Genomic DNA, 19,333 nt, shown 5'->3' on the forward strand with positions numbered 1-19,333 from the left:
AACATACAAGGGTTTTCAAATGTGATTAAAAAAAATAAATTCAATGAATATTGTCTAAAATCATGTTTTAGGCAAAATCCACAAAAAAACTAGTTCGGCATATGAAGGGATACATTTTTTTTTTATAACAAACGTGAAACACATTTTTTATACATTTTGCATGAAAAGGGTCTAAAATATTTTTTTTACATTCAGCACTAGAAGGACATATGTAGAATACAATATACAAGGGTTTTCAAATGTGATTTTTTTAAAAGCATTTTTCAATGAATATTGTCTAAAATCATGTTTTAGGCAACATCCACAAAAAAACTAGTTCGGCATATGAAGGGATACATTTTTTTAAATAACAAACGTGAAACACATTTTTTATACATTTTGCATGAAAAGGGTCTAAAATATATATTTTTTTACGTTCAGCACTAGAAGGACAGACGTAGAATACATTTTAGAAGGGTTTTCAAATGTGATTTTTTAAAAAGCTTTTTTCAATGAATATTGTCTAAAATCATGTTTTAGGCAAAATCCACAATGCAACTAGTTCGGCATATGAAGGAATACCATTTTTTTAAATAACAAACGTGAAACATATTTTTTATACATTTTGCATGAAAAGGGTCTAAAATATTTTTTTACGTTCAGCACTAGAAGGACATATGTAGAATATAACATACAAGGGTTTTCAAATGTGATTAAAAAAAATAAATTCAATGAATATTTTCTAAAATCATGTTTTAGGCAAAATCCACAATGCAACTAGTTCGGCATATGAAGGGATACAATTTTTTTTATAACAAACGTGAAAAATATTTTTTATACATTTTGCATTAAAAGGGTCTAAAATATTTTTTTTACGTTCAGCACTAGAAGGACAGACGAAGAATAAAATTTAGAAGGGTTTTCAAATGTGATTTTTTTAAAAGCTTTTTTCAATGAATATTGTCTAAAATCATGTTTTAGGCAAAATCCACAATGCAACTAGTTCGGCATATGAAGGGATACAATTTTTTTTTAACAAACGTGAAAAATATTTTTTATAAATTTTGCATGAAAAGGGTCTAAAAGATTTTTTTAAACGTTCAGCACTAGAAGGACAGACGTAGAATACAATTTAGAAGGGTTTTCAAATGTGATTTTTAAAAAAGCTTTTTTCAATAAATATTGTCTAAAATCATGTTTTAGGCTAAATCCACAATGCAACTAGTTCGGCATATGAAGGGATAAATTTTTTTTAATAACAAACGTGAATTTTTTTTTAAATACATTTTGCATGAAAAGGGTAAAAAAAAAAAAATTCACGTTCAGCACTAGAAGGACATATGTAGAATATGACATACAAGGGTTTTCAAATGTGATTTAAAAAAAAACTTTTTTCAATGAATATTGTCTAAAATCATGTTTTAGGCAAAATCCACAATGCAACTAGTTCGGCATATGAAGGAATACCATTTTTTAAAATAACAAACGTGAAACACATTTTTTATAAATTTTGCATGAAAAGGGTCTAAAATATTTTTTTACGTTCAGCACTAGAAGGACATATGTAGAATATAACATACAAAGGTTTTCAAATGTGATTTTAAAAAATAAATTCAATTAATATTTTCTAAAATCATGTTTTAGGCAAAATCCACAATGCAACTAGTTCGGCATATGAAGGGATACATTTTTTTTTATAACAAACGTGAAAAATATTTTTTATACATTTTGCATGAAAAGGGTCTAAAATATTTTTTTACGTTCAGCACTAGAAGGACATATGTAGAATACAATATACAAGGGTTTTCAAATGTGATTTTTTAAAAAGCTTTTTTCAATGTATATTGTCTAAAATCATGTTTTAGGCAAAATCCACAATGCAACTAGTTCGGCATGTGAAGGGATACAATTTTTTTAATAACAAACTTGAAACAAATTTTTTATACATTTTGCATGAAAAGGGTCTAAAATATTTTTTTACATTCAGCACTAGAAGGACATATGTAGAATATAACATACAAGGGTTTTCAAATGTGATTTTAAAAATAAATTCAATGAATATTGTCTAAAATCATGTTTTAGGCAAAATCCACAAAAAAACTAGTTCGGCATATGAAGGGATACATTTTTTTTTTATAACAAACGTGAAACACATTTTTTATACATTTTGCATGAAAAGGGTCTAAAATATTTTTTTTACATTCAGCACTAGAAGGACATATGTAGAATACAATATACAAGGGTTTTCAAATGTGATTTTTTAAAAAGCATTTTTCAATGAATATTGTCTAAAATCATGTTTTAGGCAAAATCCACAATGCAACTAGTTCGGCATATGAAGGGATACAATTTTTTTAATAACAAACTTGAAACAAATTTTTTATACATTTTGCATGAAAAGGGTCTAAAATATTTTTTTACATTCAGCACTAGAAGGACATATGTAGAATATAACATACAAGGGTTTTCAAATGTGATTTTAAAAATAAATTCAATGAATATTGTCTAAAATCATGTTTTAGGCAAAATCCACAAAAAAACTAGTTCGGCATATGAAGGGATACATTTTTTTTTTATAACAAACGTGAAACACATTTTTTATACATTTTGCATGAAAAGGGTCTAAAATATTTTTTTTACATTCAGCACTAGAAGGACATATGTAGAATACAATATACAAGGGTTTTCAAATGTGATTTTTTAAAAAGCATTTTTCAATGAATATTGTCTAAAATCATGTTTTAGGCAAAATCCACAATGCAACTAGTTCGGCATATGAAGGAATACCATTTTTTTAAATAACAAACGTGAAACATATTTTTTATACATTTTGCATGAAAAGGGTCTAAAATATTTTTTTACGTTCAGCACTAGAAGGACATATGTAGAATATAACATACAAGGGTTTTCAAATGTGATTAAAAAAAATAAATTCAATGAATATTTTCTAAAATCATGTTTTAGGCAAAATCCACAATGCAACTAGTTCGGCATATGAAGGGATACAATTTTTTTTATAACAAACGTGAAAAATATTTTTTATACATTTTGCATTAAAAGGGTCTAAAATAATTTTTTTACGTTCAGCACTAGAAGGACAGACGAAGAATAAAATTTAGAAGGGTTTTCAAATGTGATTTTTTAAAAAGCTTTTTTCAATGAATATTGTCTAAAATCATGTTTTAGGCAAAATCCACAATGCAACTAGTTCGGCATATGAAGGGATACAATTTTTTTATAACAAACGTGAAAAATATTTTTTATACATTTTGCATGAAAAGGGTCTAAAAGATTTTTTTAAACGTTCAGCACTAGAAGAACAGACGTAGAATACAATTTAGAAGGGTTTTCAAATGTGATTTAAAAAAAAGCTTTTTTCAATAAATATTGTCTAAAATCATGTTTTAGGCTAAATCCACAATGCAACTAGTTCGGCATATGAAGGGATACATTTTTTTTTATAACAAACGTGAATTTTTTTTAAAATAAATTTTGCATGAAAAGGGTAAAAAAAAAAAAATCACGTTCAGCACTAGAAGGACATATGTAGAATATAACATACAAGGGTTTTCAAATGTGATTTAAAAAAACACTTTTTTCAATGAATATTGTCTAAAATCATGTTTTAGGCAAAATCCACAAAAAAACTAGTTCGGCATATGAAGGGATACATTTTTTTTTATAACAAACGTGAAACACATTTTTTATACATTTTGCATGAAAAGGGTCTAAAATATTTTTTTTACATTCAGCACTAGAAGGACATATGTAGAATACAATATACAAGGGTTTTCAAATGTGATTTTTTAAAAAGCATTTTTCAATGAATATTGTCTAAAATCATGTTTTAGGCAAAATCCACAATGCAACTAGTTCGGCATATGAAGGGATACAATTTTTTTAATAACAAACTTGAAACAAATTTTTTATACATTTTGCATGAAAAGGGTCTAAAATATTTTTTTACATTCAGCACTAGAAGGACATATGTAGAATATAACATACAAGGGTTTTCAAATGTGATTTTAAAAATAAATTCAATGAATATTGTCTAAAATCATGTTTTAGGCAAAATCCACAAAAAAACTAGTTCGGCATATGAAGGGATACATTTTTTTTTTATAACAAACGTGAAACACATTTTTTATACATTTTGCATGAAAAGGGTCTAAAATATTTTTTTTACATTCAGCACTAGAAGGACATATGTAGAATACAATATACAAGGGTTTTCAAATGTGATTTTTTAAAAAGCATTTTTCAATGAATATTGTCTAAAATCATGTTTTAGGCAAAATCCACAATGCAACTAGTTCGGCATATGAAGGAATACCATTTTTTAAAATAACAAACGTGAAACATATTTTTTATACATTTTGCATGAAAAGGGTCTAAAATATTTTTTTACGTTCAGCACTAGAAGGACATATGTAGAATATAACATACAAGGGTTTTCAAATGTGATTAAAAAAAATAAATTCAATGAATATTTTCTAAAATCATGTTTTAGGCAAAATCCACAATGCAACTAGTTCGGCATATGAAGGGATACAATTTTTTTTATAACAAACGTGAAAAATATTTTTTATACATTTTGCATTAAAAGGGTCTAAAATAATTTTTTTACGTTCAGCACTAGAAGGACAGACGAAGAATAAAATTTAGAAGGGTTTTCAAATGTGATTTTTTAAAAAGCTTTTTTCAATGAATATTGTCTAAAATCATGTTTTAGGCAAAATCCACAATGCAACTAGTTCGGCATATGAAGGGATACAATTTTTTTATAACAAACGTGAAAAATATTTTTTATACATTTTGCATGAAAAGGGTCTAAAAGATTTTTTTAAACGTTCAGCACTAGAAGAACAGACGTAGAATACAATTTAGAAGGGTTTTCAAATGTGATTTAAAAAAAAGCTTTTTTCAATAAATATTGTCTAAAATCATGTTTTAGGCTAAATCCACAATGCAACTAGTTCGGCATATGAAGGGATACATTTTTTTTTATAACAAACGTGAATTTTTTTTAAAATAAATTTTGCATGAAAAGGGTAAAAAAAAAAAAATCACGTTCAGCACTAGAAGGACATATGTAGAATATAACATACAAGGGTTTTCAAATGTGATTTAAAAAAACACTTTTTTCAATGAATATTGTCTAAAATCATGTTTTAGGCAAAATCCACAATGCAACTAGTTCGGCATATGAAGGAATACCATTTTTTAAAATAACAAACGTGAAACATATTTTTTATACATTTTGCATGAAAAGGGTCTAAAATATTTTTTTACGTTCAGCACTAGAAGGACATATGTAGAATATAACATACAAGGGTTTTCAAATGTGATTAAAAAAAATAAATTCAATGAATATTTTCTAAAATCATGTTTTAGGCAAAATCCACAATGCAACTAGTTCGGCATATGAAGGGATACAATTTTTTTTATAACAAACGTGAAAAATATTTTTTATACATTTTGCATTAAAAGGGTCTAAAATAATTTTTTTACGTTCAGCACTAGAAGGACAGACGAAGAATAAAATTTAGAAGGGTTTTCAAATGTGATTTTTTAAAAAGCTTTTTTCAATGAATATTGTCTAAAATCATGTTTTAGGCAAAATCCACAATGCAACTAGTTCGGCATATGAAGGGATACAATTTTTTTATAACAAACGTGAAAAATATTTTTTATACATTTTGCATGAAAAGGGTCTAAAATATTTTTTTAAACGTTCAGCACTAGAAGAACAGACGTAGAATACAATTTAGAAGGGTTTTCAAATGTGATTTTAAAAAAAGCTTTTTTCAATAAATATTGTCTAAAATCATGTTTTAGGCTAAATCCACAATGCAACTAGTTCGGCATATGAAGGGATACATTTTTTTTTATAACAAACGTGAATTTTTTTTAAAATAAATTTTGCATGAAAAGGGTAAAAAAAAAAAAATCACGTTCAGCACTAGAAGGACATATGTAGAATATAACATACAAGGGTTTTCAAATGTGATTTAAAAAAACACTTTTTTCAATGAATATTGTCTAAAATCATGTTTTAGGCAAAATCCACAAAAAAACTAGTTCGGCATATGAAGGGATACATTTTTTTTTTATAACAAACGTGAAACACATTTTTTATACATTTTGCATGAAAAGGGTCTAAAATATTTTTTTTACATTCAGCACTAGAAGGACATATGTAGAATACAATATACAAGGGTTTTCAAATGTGATTTTTTAAAAAGCATTTTTCAATGAATATTGTCTAAAATCATGTTTTAGGCAAAATCCACAATGCAACTAGTTCGGCATATGAAGGGATACAATTTTTTTAATAACAAACTTGAAACAAATTTTTTATACATTTTGCATGAAAAGGGTCTAAAATATTTTTTTACATTCAGCACTAGAAGGACATATGTAGAATATAACATACAAGGGTTTTCAAATGTGATTTTAAAAATAAATTCAATGAATATTGTCTAAAATCATGTTTTAGGCAAAATCCACAAAAAAACTAGTTCGGCATATGAAGGGATACATTTTTTTTTTATAACAAACGTGAAACACATTTTTTATACATTTTGCATGAAAAGGGTCTAAAATATTTTTTTTACATTCAGCACTAGAAGGACATATGTAGAATACAATATACAAGGGTTTTCAAATGTGATTTTTTAAAAAGCATTTTTCAATGAATATTGTCTAAAATCATGTTTTAGGCAAAATCCACAATGCAACTAGTTCGGCATATGAAGGAATACCATTTTTTAAAATAACAAACGTGAAACATATTTTTTATACATTTTGCATGAAAAGGGTCTAAAATATTTTTTTACGTTCAGCACTAGAAGGACATATGTAGAATATAACATACAAGGGTTTTCAAATGTGATTAAAAAAAATAAATTCAATGAATATTTTCTAAAATCATGTTTTAGGCAAAATCCACAATGCAACTAGTTCGGCATATGAAGGGATACAATTTTTTTTATAACAAACGTGAAAAATATTTTTTATACATTTTGCATTAAAAGGGTCTAAAATAATTTTTTTACGTTCAGCACTAGAAGGACAGACGAAGAATAAAATTTAGAAGGGTTTTCAAATGTGATTTTTTAAAAAGCTTTTTTCAATGAATATTGTCTAAAATCATGTTTTAGGCAAAATCCACAATGCAACTAGTTCGGCATATGAAGGGATACAATTTTTTTATAACAAACGTGAAAAATATTTTTTATACATTTTGCATGAAAAGGGTCTAAAAGATTTTTTTAAACGTTCAGCACTAGAAGAACAGACGTAGAATACAATTTAGAAGGGTTTTCAAATGTGATTTTAAAAAAAGCTTTTTTCAATAAATATTGTCTAAAATCATGTTTTAGGCTAAATCCACAATGCAACTAGTTCGGCATATGAAGGGATACATTTTTTTTTATAACAAACGTGAATTTTTTTAAAAATAAATTTTGCATGAAAAGGGTAAAAAAAAAAAAATCACGTTCAGCACTAGAAGGACATATGTAGAATATAACATACAAGGGTTTTCAAATGTGATTTAAAAAAACACTTTTTTCAATGAATATTGTCTAAAATCATGTTTTAGGCAAAATCCACAATGCAACTAGTTCGGCATATGAAGGAATACCATTTTTTAAAATAACAAACGTGAAACACATTTTTTATACATTTTGCATGAAAAGGGTCTAAAATATTTTTTTACGTTCAGCACTAGAAGGACATATGTAGAATATAACATACAAGGGTTTTCAAATGTGATTAAAAAAAATAAATTCAATGAATATTGTCTAAAATCATGTTTTAGGCAAAATCCACAAAAAAACTAGTTCGGCATATGAAGGGATACATTTTTTATAATAACAAACGTGAAACACATTTTTTATACATTTTGCATGAAAAGGGTCTAAAATATTTTTTTTACGTTCAGCACTAGAAGGACATATGTAGAATACAATATACAAGGGTTTTCAAATGTGATTTTTTAAAAAGCTTTTTTCAATGTATATTGTCTAAAATCATGTTTTAGGCAAAATCCACAATGCAACTAGTTCGGCATATGAAGGGATACAATTTTTTTAATAACAAACGTGAAACACATTTTTTATACATTTTGCATGAAAAGGGTCTAAAATATTTTTTTACGTTCAGCACTAGAAGGACATATGTAGAATATAACATACAAGGGTTTTCAAATGTGATTTTTAAAATAAATTCAATGAATATTGTCTAAAATCATGTTTTAGGCAAAATCCACAAAAAAACTAGTTCGGCATATGAAGGGATACATTTTTTTTAATAACAAACGTGAAACACATTTTTTATACATTTTGCATGAAAAGGGTCTAAAATATATATTTTTTTACGTTCAGCACTAGAAGGACAGACGTAGAATACATTTTAGAAGGGTTTTCAAATGTGATTTTTTAAAAAGCTTTTTTCAATGAATATTGTCTAAAATCATGTTTTAGGCAAAATCCACAATGCAACTAGTTCGGCATATGAAGGAATACCATTTTTTAAAATAACAAACGTGAAACATATTTTTTATACATTTTGCATGAAAAGGGTCTAAAATATTTTTTTACGTTCAGCACTAGAAGGACATATGTAGAATATAACATACAAGGGTTTTCAAATGTGATTAAAAAAAATTAATTCAATGAATATTTTCTAAAATCATGTTTTAGGCAAAATCCACAATGCAACTAGTTCGGCATATGAAGGGATACATTTTTTTTTATAACAAACGTGAAAAATATTTTTTATACATTTTGCATGAAAAGGGTCTAAAATATTTTTTTACGTTCAGCACTAGAAGGACATATGTAGAATATAACATACAAGGGTTTTCAAATGTGATTAAAAAAAATAAATTCAATGAATATTGTCTAAAATCATGTTTTAGGCAAAATCCACAAAAAAACTAGTTCGGCATATGAAGGGATACATTTTTTTTTATAACAAACGTGAATTTTTTTTAAAATAAATTTTGCATGAAAAGGGTAAAAAAAGAAAAATCACGTTCAGCACTAGAAGGACATATGTAGAATATAACATACAAGGGTTTTCAAATGTGATTTAAAAAAACACTTTTTTCAATGAATATTGTCTAAAATCATGTTTTAGGCAAAATCCACAATGCAACTAGTTCGGCATATGAAGGAATACCATTTTTTAAAATAACAAACGTGAAACACATTTTTTATACATTTTGCATGAAAAGGGTCTCAAATATTTTTTTACGTTCAGCACTAGAAGGACATATGTAGAATATAACATACAAAGGTTTTCAAATGTGATTTTAAAAAATAAATTCAATGAATATTTTCTAAAATCATGTTTTAGGCAAAATCCACAATGCAACTAGTTCGGCATATGAAGGGATACATTTTTTTTTATAACAAACGTGAAAAATATTTTTTATACATTTTGCATGAAAAGGGTCTAAAATATTTTTTTACGTTCAGCACTAGAAGGACATATGTAGAATATAACATACAAGGGTTTTCAAATGTGATAAAAAAAAATAAATTCAATGAATATTGTCTAAAATCATGTTTTAGGCAAAATCCACAAAAAAACTAGTTCGGCATATGAAGGGATACATTTTTTATAATAACAAACGTGAAACACATTTTTTATACATTTTGCATGAAAAGGGTCTAAAATATTTTTTTTACGTTCAGCACTAGAAGGACATATGTAGAATACAATATACAAGGGTTTTCAAATGTGATTTTTTAAAAAGCTTTTTTCAATGTATATTGTCTAAAATCATGTTTTAGGCAAAATCCACAATGCAACTAGTTCGGCATATGAAGGGATACAATTTTTTTAATAACAAACGTGAAACACATTTTTTATACATTTTGCATGAAAAGGGTCTAAAATATTTTTTTACGTTCAGCACTAGAAGGACATATGTAGAATATAACATACAAGGGTTTTCAAATGTGATTTTAAAAATAAATTCAATGAATATTGTCTAAAATCATGTTTTAGGCAAAATCCACAAAAAAACTAGTTCGGCATATGAAGGGATACATTTTTTTTAATAACAAACGTGAAACACATTTTTTATACATTTTGCATGAAAAGGGTCTAAAATATATATTTTTTTACGTTCAGCACTAGAAGGACAGACGTAGAATACATTTTAGAAGGGTTTTCAAATGTGATTTTTTAAAAAGCTTTTTTCAATGAATATTGTCTAAAATCATGTTTTAGGCAAAATCCACAATGCAACTAGTTCGGCATATGAAGGAATACCATTTTTTAAAATAACAAACGTGAAACATATTTTTTATACATTTTGCATGAAAAGGGTCTAAAATATTTTTTTACGTTCAGCACTAGAAGGACATATGTAGAATATAACATACAAGGGTTTTCAAATGTGATTAAAAAAAATTAATTCAATGAATATTTTCTAAAATCATGTTTTAGGCAAAATCCACAATGCAACTAGTTTGGCATATGAAGGGATACATTTTTTTTTATAACAAACGTGAAAAATATTTTTTATACATTTTGCATGAAAAGGGTCTAAAATATTTTTTTACGTTCAGCACTAGAAGGACATATGTAGAATATAACATACAAGGGTTTTCAAATGTGATTAAAAAAAATAAATTCAATGAATATTGTCTAAAATCATGTTTTAGGCAAAATCCACAAAAAAACTAGTTCGGCATATGAAGGGATACATTTTTTTTTATAACAAACGTGAAACACATTTTTTATACATTTTGCATGAAAAGGGTCTAAAATATTTTTTTTACATTCAGCACTAGAAGGACATATGTAGAATACAATATACAAGGGTTTTCAAATGTGATTTTTTTAAAAGCATTTTTCAATGAATATTGTCTAAAATCATGTTTTAGGCAACATCCACAAAAAAACTAGTTCGGCATATGAAGGGATACATTTTTTTAAATAACAAACGTGAAACACATTTTTTATACATTTTGCATGAAAAGGGTCTAAAATATATATTTTTTTACGTTCAGCACTAGAAGGACAGACGTAGAATACATTTTAGAAGGGTTTTCAAATGTGATTTTTTAAAAAGCTTTTTTCAATGAATATTGTCTAAAATCATGTTTTAGGCAAAATCCACAATGCAACTAGTTCGGCATATGAAGGAATACCATTTTTTAAAATAACAAACGTGAAACATATTTTTTATACATTTTGCATGAAAAGGGTCTAAAATATTTTTTTACGTTCAGCACTAGAAGGACATATGTAGAATATAACATACAAGGGTTTTCAAATGTGATTAAAAAAAATAAATTCAATGAATATTTTCTAAAATCATGTTTTAGGCAAAATCCACAATGCAACTAGTTCGGCATATGAAGGGATACAATTTTTTTTATAACAAACGTGAAAAATATTTTTTATACATTTTGCATGAAAAGGGTCTAAAATATTTTTTTACGTTCAGCACTAGAAGGACATATGTAGAATATAACATACAAGGGTTTTCAAATGTGATTAAAAAAAATAAATTCAATGAATATTGTCTAAAATCATGTTTTAGGCAAAATCCACAAAAAAACTAGTTCGGCATATGAAGGGATACATTTTTTTTTTATAACAAACGTGAAACACATTTTTTATACATTTTGCATGAAAAGGGTCTAAAATATTTTTTTTATTTTCAGCACTAGAAGGACATATGTAGAATACAATATACAAGGGTTTTCAAATGTGATTTTTTTAAAAGCATTTTTCAATGAATATTGTCTAAAATCATGTTTTAGGCAACATCCACAAAAAAACTAGTTCGGCATATGAAGGGATACATTTTTTTAAATAACAAACGTGAAACACATTTTTTATACATTTTGCATGAAAAGGGTCTAAAATATATATTTTTTTACGTTCAGCACTAGAAGGACAGACGTAGAATACATTTTAGAAGGGTTTTCAAATGTGATTTTTTAAAAAGCTTTTTTCAATGAATATTGTCTAAAATCATGTTTTAGGCAAAATCCACAATGCAACTAGTTCGGCATATGAAGGAATACCATTTTTTAAAATAACAAACGTGAAACATATTTTTTATACATTTTGCATGAAAAGGGTCTAAAATATTTTTTTACGTTCAGCACTAGAAGGACATATGTAGAATATAACATACAAGGGTTTTCAAATGTGATTAAAAAAAATAAATTCAATGAATATTTTCTAAAATCATGTTTTAGGCAAAATCCACAATGCAACTAGTTCGGCATATGAAGGGATACAATTTTTTTTATAACAAACGTGAAAAATATTTTTTATACATTTTGCATTAAAAGGGTCTAAAATATTTTTTTTACGTTCAGCACTAGAAGGACAGACGAAGAATAAAATTTAGAAGGGTTTTCAAATGTGATTTTTTTAAAAGCTTTTTTCAATGAATATTGTCTAAAATCATGTTTTAGGCAAAATCCACAATGCAACTAGTTCGGCATATGAAGGGATACAATTTTTTTATAACAAACGTGAAAAATATTTTTTATACATTTTGCATGAAAAGGGTCTAAAAGATTTTTTTAAACGTTCAGCACTAGAAGGACAGACGTAGAATACAATTTAGAAGGGTTTTCAAATGTGATTTTTAAAAAAGCTTTTTTCAATAAATATTGTCTAAAATCATGTTTTAGGCTAAATCCACAATGCAACTAGTTCGGCATATGAAGGGATAATTTTTTTTTAATAACAAACGTGAATTTTTTTTTAAATAAATTTTGCATGAAAAGGGTAAAAAAAAAAATTTCACGTTCAGCACTAGAAGGACATATGTAGAATATAACATACAAGGGTTTTCAAATGTGATTTAAAAAAAAACTTTTTTCAATGAATATTGTCTAAAATCATGTTTTAGGCAAAATCCACAATGCAACTAGTTCGGCATATGAAGGGATACATTTTTTTTTATAACAAACGTGAAAAATATTTTTTATACATTTTGCATGAAAAGGGTCTAAAATATTTTTTTTACGTTCAGCACTAGAAGGACATATGTAGAATACAATATACAAGGGTTTTCAAATGTGATTTTTTAAAAAGCTTTTTTCAATGTATATTGTCTAAAATCATGTTTTAGGCAAAATCCACAATGCAACTAGTTCGGCATATGAAGGGATAACAATTTTTTAATAACAAACTTGAAACAAATTTTTTATACATTTTGCATGAAAAGGGTCTAAAATATTTTTTTACATTCAGCACTAGAAGGACATATGTAGAATATAACATACAAGGGTTTTCAAATGTGATTTTAAAAATAAATTCAATGAATATTGTCTAAAATCATGTTTTAGGCAAAATCCACAAAAAAACTAGTTCGGCATATGAAGGGATACATTTTTTTTTTATAACAAACGTGAAACACATTTTTTATACATTTTGCATGAAAAGGGTCTAAAATATTTTTTTTACATTCAGCACTAGAAGGACATATGTAGAATACAATATACAAGGGTTTTCAAATGTGATTTTTTAAAAAGCATTTTTCAATGAATATTGTCTAAAATTAAGTTTTAGGCAAAATCCACAATGCAACTAGTTCGGCATATGAAGGAATACCATTTTTTAAAATAACAAACGTGAAACACATTTTTTATACATTTTGCATGAAAAGGGTCTAAAATATTTTTTTACGTTCAGCACTAGAAGGACATATGTAGAATATAACATACAAGGGTTTTCAAATGTGATTTTAAAAATAAATTCAATGAATATTGTCTAAAATCATGTTTTAGGCAAAATCCACAAAAAAACTAGTTCGGCATATGAAGGGATACATTTTTTTTAATAACAAACGTGAAACACATTTTTTATACATTTTGCATGAAAAGGGTCTAAAATATATATTTTTTTACGTTCAGCACTAGAAGGACAGACGTAGAATACATTTTAGAAGGGTTTTCAAATGTGATTTTTTAAAAAGCTATTTTCAATGAATATTGTCTAAAATCATGTTTTAGGCAAAATCCACAATGCAACTAGTTCGGCATATGAAGGAATACCATTTTTTAAAATAACAAACGTGAAACATATTTTTTATACATTTTGCATGAAAAGGGTCTAAAATATTTTTTTACGTTCAGCACTAGAAGGACATATGTAGAATATAATATACAAGGGTTTTCAAATGTGATTAAAAAAAATTAATTCAATGAATATTTTCTAAAATCATGTTTTAGGCAAAATCCACAATGCAACTAGTTCGGCATATGAAGGGATACATTTTTTTTTATAACAAACGTGAAAAATATTTTTTATACATTTTGCATGAAAAGGGTCTAAAATATTTTTTTACGTTCAGCACTAGAAGGACATATGTAGAATATAACATACAAGGGTTTTCAAATGTGATTAAAAAAAATAAATTCAATGAATATTGTCTAAAATCATGTTTTAGGCAAAATCCACAAAAAAACTAGTTCGGCATATGAAGGGATACATTTTTTTTTATAACAAACGTGAAACACATTTTTTATACATTTTGCATGAAAAGGGTCTAAAATATTTTTTTTACATTCAGCACTAGAAGGACATATGTAGAATACAATATACAAGGGTTTTCAAATGTGATTTTTTTAAAAGCATTTTTCAATGAATATTGTCTAAAATCATGTTTTAGGCAACATCCACAAAAAAACTAGTTCGGCATATGAAGGGATACATTTTTTTAAATAACAAACGTGAAACACATTTTTTATACATTTTGCATGAAAAGGGTCTAAAATATATATTTTTTTACGTTCAGCACTAGAAGGACAGACGTAGAATACATTTTAGAAGGGTTTTCAAATGTGATTTTTTAAAAAGCTTTTTTCAATGAATATTGTCTAAAATCATGTTTTAGGCAAAATCCACAATGCAACTAGTTCGGCATATGAAGGAATACCATTTTTTAAAATAACAAACGTGAAACATATTTTTTATACATTTTGCATGAAAAGGGTCTAAAATATTTTTTTACGTTCAGCACTAGAAGGACATATGTAGAATATAACATACAAGGGTTTTCAAATGTGATTAAAAAAAATAAATTCAATGAATATTTTCTAAAATCATGTTTTAGGCAAAATCCACAATGCAACTAGTTCGGCATATGAAGGGATACAATTTTTTTTATAACAAACGTGAAAAATATTTTTTATACATTTTGCATTAAAAGGGTCTAAAATATTTTTTTTACGTTCAGCACTAGAAGGACAGACGAAGAATAAAATTTAGAAGGGTTTTCAAATGTGATTTTTTTAAAAGCTTTTTTCAATGAATATTGTCTAAAATCATGTTTTAGGCAAAATCCACAATGCAACTAGTTCGGCATATGAAGGGATACAATTTTTTTATAACAAACGTGAAAAATATTTTTTATACATTTTGCATGAAAAGGGTCTAAAAGATTTTTTTAAACGTTCAGCACTAGAAGGACAGACGTAGAATACAATTTAGAAGGGTTTTCAAATGTGATTTTTAAAAAAGCTTTTTTCAATAAATATTGTCTAAAATCATGTTTTAGGCTAAATCCACAATGCAACTAGTTCGGCATATGAAGGGATACATTTTTTTTAATAACAAACGTGAATTTTTTTTAAAATAAATTTTGCATGAAAAGGGTAAAAAAAAAAATTCACGTTCAGCACTAGAAGGACATATGTAGAATATAACATACAAGGGTTTTCAAATGTGATTTAAAAAAAAACTTTTTTCAATGAATATTGTCTAAAATCATGTTTTAGGCAAAATCCACAATGCAACTAGTTCGGCATATGAAGGAATACCATTTTTTAAAATAACAAACGTGAAACACATTTTTTATACATTTTGCATGAAAAGGGTCTAAAATATTTTTTTACGTTCAGCACTAGAAGGACATATGTAGAATATAACATACAAAGGTTTTCAAATGTGATTTTAAAAAATAAATTCAATGAATATTTTCTAAAATCATGTTTTAGGCAAAATCCACAATGCAACTAGTTCGGCATATGAAGGGATACATTTTTTTTTATAACAAACGTGAAAAATATTTTTTATACATTTTGCATGAAAAGGGTCTAAAATATTTTTTTTACGTTCAGCACTAGAAGGACATATGTAGAATACAATATACAAGGGTTTTCAAATGTGATTTTTTAAAAAGCTTTTTTCAATGTATATTGTCTAAAATCATGTTTTAGGCAAAATCCACAATGCAACTAGTTCGGCATATGAAGGGATAAAAATTTTTTAATAACAAACTTGAAACAAATTTTTTATACATTTTGCATGAAAAGGGTCTAAAATATTTTTTTACATTCAGCACTAGAAGGACATATGTAGAATATAACATACAAGGGTTTTCAAATGTGATTTTAAAAATAAATTCAATGAATATTGTCTAAAATCATGTTTTAGGCAAAATCCACAAAAAAACTAGTTCGGCATATGAAGGGATACATTTTTTTTTTATAACAAACGTGAAACACATTTTTTATACATTTTGCATGAAAAGGGTCTAAAATATTTTTTTTACATTCAGCACTAGAAGGACATATGTAGAATACAATATACAAGGGTTTTCAAATGTGATTTTTTAAAAAGCATTTTTCAATGAATATTGTCTAAAATCATGTTTTAGGCAAAATCCACAATGCAACTAGTTCGGCATATGAAGGAATACCATTTTTTAAAATAACAAACGTGAAACATATTTTTTATACATTTTGCATGAAAAGGGTCTAAAATATTTTTTTACGTTCAGCACTAGAAGGACATATGTAGAATATAACATACAAGGGTTTTCAAATGTGATTAAAAAAAATAAATTCAATGAATATTTTCTAAAATCATGTTTTAGGCAAAATCCACAATGCAACTAGTTCGGCATATGAAGGGATACAATTTTTTTTATAACAAACGTGAAAAATATTTTTTATACATTTTGCATTAAAAGGGTCTAAAATATTTTTTTTACGTTCAGCACTAGAAGGACAGACGAAGAATAAAATTTAGAAGGGTTTTCAAATGTGATTTTTTTAAAAGCTTTTTTCAATGAATATTGTCTAAAATCATGTTTTAGGCAAAATCCACAATGCAACTAGTTCGGCATATGAAGGGATACAATTTTTTTATAACAAACGTGAAAAATATTTTTTATACATTTTGCATGAAAAGGGTCTAAAAGATTTTTTTAAACGTTCAGCACTAGAAGGACAGACGTAGAATACAATTTAGAAGGGTTTTCAAATGTGATTTTTAAAAAAGCTTTTTTCAATAAATATTGTCTAAAATCATGTTTTAGGCTAAATCCACAATGCAACTAGTTCGGCATATGAAGGGATAAATATTTTTTAATAACAAACGTGAATTTTTTTTTAAATAAATTTTGCATGAAAAGGGTAAAAAAAAAAAAATTCACGTTCAGCACTAGAAGGACATATGTAGAATATAACATACAAGGGTTTTCAAATGTGATTTAAAAAAAAACTTTTTTCAATGAATATTGTCTAAAATCATGTTTTAGGCAAAATCCACAATGCAACTAGTTCGGCATATGAAGGAATACCATTTTTTAAAATAACAAACGTGAAACACATTTTTTATACATTTTGCATGAAAAGGGTCTAAAATATTTTTTTACGTTCAGCACTAGAAGGACATATGTAGAATATAACATACAAAGGTTTTCAAATGTGATTTTAAAAAATAAATTCAATGAATATTTTCTAAAATCATATTTTAGGCAAAATCCACAATGCAACTAGTTCGGCATATGAAGGGATACATTTTTTTTATAACAAACGTGAAAAATATTTTTTATACATTTTGCATGAAAAGGGTCTAAAATATTTTTTTACGTTCAGCACTAGAAGGACATATGTAGAATATAACATACAAGGGTTTTCAAATGTGATTAAAAAAAATACATTCAATGAATATTGTCTAAAATCATGTTTTAGGCAAAATCCACAAAAAAACTAGTTCGGCATATGAAGGGATAATTTTTTTTTTATAACAAACGTGAAACACATTTTTTATACATTTTGCATGAAAAGGGTCTAAAATATTTTTTTTACGTTCAGCACTAGAAGGACATATGTAGAATACAATATACAAGGGTTTTCAAATGTGATTTTTTAAAAAGCTTTTTTCAATGTATATTGTCTAAAATCATGTTTTAGGCAAAATCCACAATGCAACTAGTTCGGCATATGAAGGGATACAATTTTTTTAATAACAAACGTGAAACACATTTTTTATACATTTTGCATGAAAAGGGTCTAAAATATTTTTTTACGTTCAGCACTAGAAGGACATATGTAGAATATAACATACAAGGGTTTTCAAATGTGATTTTAAAAATAAATTCAATGAATATTGTCTAAAATCATGTTTTAGGCAAAATCCACAAAAAAACTAGTTCGGCATATGAAGGGATACATTTTTTTTTTATAACAAACGTGAAACACATTTTTTATACATTTTGCATGAAAAGGGTCTAAAATATTTTTTTTACATTCAGCACTAGAAGGACATATGTAGAATACAATATACAAGGGTTTTCAAATGTGATTTTTTTAAAAGCATTTTTCAATGAATATTGTCTAAAATCATGTTTTAGGCAACATCCACAAAAAAACTAGTTCGGCATATGAAGGGATACATTTTTTTTAATAACAAACGTGAAACACATTTTTTATACATTTTGCATGAAAAGGGTCTAAAATATATATTTTTTTACGTTCAGCACTAGAAGGACAGACGTAGAATACAATTTAGAAGTGTTTTCAAATGTGATTTTAAAAAAAGCTTTTTTCAATGAATATTGTCTAAAATCATGTTTTAGGCAAAATCCACAATGCAACTAGTTCGGCATATGAAGGAATACCATTTTTTAAAATAACAAACGTGAAACACATTTTTTATACATTTTGCATGAAAAGGGTCTAAAATATTTTTTTACGTTCAGCACTAGAAGGACAGACGAAGAATAAAATTTAGAAGGGTTTTCAAATGTGATTTTTTTTAAAGCTTTTTTCAATGAATATTGTCTAAAATCATGTTTTAGGCAAAATCCACAATGCAACTAGTTCGGCATATGAAGGGATACAATTTTTTTATAACAAACGTGAAAAATATTTTTTATACATTTTGCATGAAAAGGGTCTAAAAGATTTTTTTAAACGTTCAGCACTAGAAGGACAGACGTAGAATACAATTTAGAAGGGTTTTCAAATGTGATTTTTTAAAAAGCTTTTTTCAATAAATATTGTCTAAAATCATGTTTTAGGCTAAATCCACAATGCAACTAGTTCGGCATATGAAGGGATACATATTT

Source organism: Coregonus lavaretus (assembly GCF_964263955.1).
Source record: "Coregonus lavaretus genome assembly, chromosome: 7".
Lineage (NCBI taxonomy): Eukaryota > Metazoa > Chordata > Actinopteri > Salmoniformes > Salmonidae > Coregonus > Coregonus lavaretus.